The following is a 3,222-nucleotide window of genomic DNA, read 5'->3' on the forward strand; positions in this document are numbered from 1 at the left end:
ATGAATCAAGCCTTTCAAAATTATGTAATATCTTCTGCCTCTGGTGATTTTCTTTGCTCTGAAATTTAGTTTATTATATAATTATATATCCTTCTTTCTTTTGAAAAAAGTTCACATGACATAGCCTTTTCCATCCTTTTTTAATTTCCAACTTACCTATATTATTATATTTGAAGTCAGAGAAAATATAGCTGAGCCATTTTTTTTTCCTGTTCAGTCATTTCATATAGGAGGAGGATGCAAATAAATGCCCCCTCTTCCAATCATGGCAATTTTAATCTATCCCATAAGAGCCATGTTTTTAAATCCACTCTGACAATCGTTCTCATTTCATGTCTGTATTTAGACCATTTACATTTAATGTAATTACATAGTCCTTAAGTATATTATTTTCTTTTTCTCTTTGGGCTCTGTTTTACTTTTTTGTTTATTTCTCTATATTATTTTGTCTTCCTTTCTGTGAATTACTTGAATATTTTTTAGAATTGCATTTGATTTATCTGTCATATTTTCAACTGTATCTTTTTTTTCTTTTATCCTCACCGAGGACATTTTTCCATTTTTTATTCAGACTGAGCGGGAGGGAGAGAGAGGAAGAGAGAGAGAGAGAAACATCGACGTGAAAGGGACACATCGACTGGCTGCCACCCACACAACCCAACCAGGGCTGGGGACAAACTGCAACCGAAGTACATGCCCTTAGCGGGAACCGAACCTGGGTCTCTCTGGACCGCAGGCTGACGCTCTAACCGCTGAGCCAAACTGGTCAGGGCCCAACTGTATCTTTTTGATAGCTCTTATAGTGGTTGCAACTTATCACAGTGTACTACTATTGACATTTACCAGTTCAAGTAAAGTGTAGAAATGTATTGCCCTCTAAGTCCCTTTACCCTCTGCCATTTATAATACAACTGCCTTAAATATTTCCTCTAAATACATTTAGAACTACATCAGTCAATGTTATAATTTTTGCTTCAATCATCAAACATAATTTAGAAAACTGAAGGGAAGAAGAACTATTGTATTTACTCCAAATTTTGCTCTCACCATGTTCTTCCTTCCTTCCTAATGTCCCAAGATTCCTTCTTTTGTCATTTTTTAATTCTGTTTAGAGAACTGTTATTAGCCATTACTTTAGGATAGGTCCATTGGTGACAAATTCTCTTCGTCTGAGAATGTCTTTGATTCCTCATTCATGACTGAAGAATATTTCTGCTGGAATCTGAGTTGATAGTTCTTTTCTTTCAGCACGTGAATAATGTGTCACTTCCTTCTGGCCTCCACAGTTTCTGATAAGAAATCCACCCTAATTTTATTTTTTAGAAGTTTGACTATGATGTATCCTGGAATGGATTTCTTTGATTTTATCCTGTTTGGGGCTTGCTACTCAGCCTCTTGGATCTGAGGTATGTCCTTTGCCAAATTTGGAAAGTTTTTAGCTATTATTTCTTTGAATGCTTTGCCAATCCTGCCTTCTTTCTCCTCTCCTCCTGGGACTCTGATGACATGAATATTACATCTTTTTGTTTGATAGGCCCCTGAGGCTCTGTTGATTTTTTTCATTTCAGTCTGTTGTTCACACTGTTATTTCTATCATTCTATCTTCAAGTCTACTTATTCTTTTCTTTGTTCCCTCCATTCCACTGTTGAGCCCTTCCACTGAGTTTTTTACATTTCCAGTTATTATATTTTTCAGTTCTATAATTCCATTTGGTTTTCTTTTATATCGTCTATTCATTTGCTGAGATGTTCTATTTCTTTGATGAAACTTTTTATTTTTAACTTGTATCAAGCATGTTCATAATTGCATGTTGGAACATTTATATGATACCTGCTTAAACATTCTTGTCAGATAATTCTACTGTTCTGTCATTTTAGTGTTGGTCTCTACTGATTGTCTCTTTCACATTCCAGTGGAAATTTTCTTAGTTCTTGTTATGAAGAGGTATTTTCTATTGAAACTGGACATTTTAGTTATTATGTTGTGATACTCTGGATCTTATTTATACCTTCTGTTAAAGCTGACTTTTTTTTGACACTGGCAGGGATAGGGGGAGGTTCTGCCTTGTACTGTTACAGGTGGGAATAGAAATCCAGGTTCTCCACTTGGCCTCTTTACTAGGGTAAAGGTGGGAGTTCTGGTTTCCCGCTAGGCCTTCACTGATACCACTCTGGCTTAGAGGGTGCTTTGTCACTGCTCACCATGTGTCCTTCACTGACACTACACTAAAGGAAGGTGGTCTCATTACCACTCGGTAATGATGAAGTCCTAACTTTTTAATGGTTACATAATCGTTCATTGCAAGCATAATTATTTACATATCTGCTCCCTATTGCTGAACATGTAGGTTAGTTTCAACTTTTTTCCCATTGTAAACAATTCTGCATGGAACATCTTTGTAGATAATCATTATGCATTTGTCTGGTTATGAAATTGCTGAGCAGTGGGGGATGTACTTTTTTTTAAAAGGACCTTTGATACACATCTTTACATGGCCTTCCCATCCTGTTTCTAGTCCTAATGCCATTGCTTGGCTCTCATTCAGCTTGAGTTTTCTTATTTGCAGAACCTGTCTCACCTTCAGGCTGCCTTCTACTTCTCTCTGTCCACTAGTGCTAGTTTGTGGTAGGATGAAACATGACAAATTAACTTACATGTTGTGACACCCTCCACTTTCCACTTGCTCACATCTTGAGGACCTTCCAAACTGATGTGGCACAGTTTTAAGTTTCAAGTGCTGAGTGTTCAGATGGAAGATTCAAGAAGTAGATGGAATCAGCCATTTTTTTCTCTCACTACTGACCTCTGATCCTCCGAAAAGAAGAGAGGGGGAGATGAAGTAACCAGGTAAGACATGAGTGCGAGTGGCCCCATCTCATGTCTCCCTTCATCCTGCAAAATGAATCTTGGCTGAGGGGCATGATAAGATCAAGCCACAGGTAAGTTCTCTGTTCATTAGAGAAAATCTGCTGTAGAGTAGAAATGGTAGTATAGTAGGTTTAGTGGGGAGAAAAGGGTAAAAGGACAGAATCAAAATTTCCCCAGGCCTCAGAGTGCTGAAGATTAGGCATCTCCATGCCCCTGTGGTATCAAGTTGGTGTGCAGAGGAGGAAGGAAAGGAAGAGGGAAAGGAGAGAGAGAAATGAGAAATGAGAGCTGGGAGGCTTACAGTGCTCCTGGCCTGAATGGGTGTGGACCCCATGGCAGAAGTTGGAGGGTGG

General features: G+C 38.3%; 1 pseudogene; it reads right to left on the bottom strand.

Annotated features, from left to right (window-relative positions):
* Positions 1–203: 203 nt before the first annotated feature.
* On the bottom strand, positions 204–294 carry LOC118629171 (annotated as a pseudogene).
* Positions 295–3,222: the final 2,928 nt, after the last annotated feature.

This window comes from Molossus molossus, unplaced genomic scaffold (assembly GCF_014108415.1).
Source record: "Molossus molossus isolate mMolMol1 unplaced genomic scaffold, mMolMol1.p scaffold_m16_p_13, whole genome shotgun sequence".
NCBI classification, from domain to species: domain Eukaryota; kingdom Metazoa; phylum Chordata; class Mammalia; order Chiroptera; family Molossidae; genus Molossus; species Molossus molossus.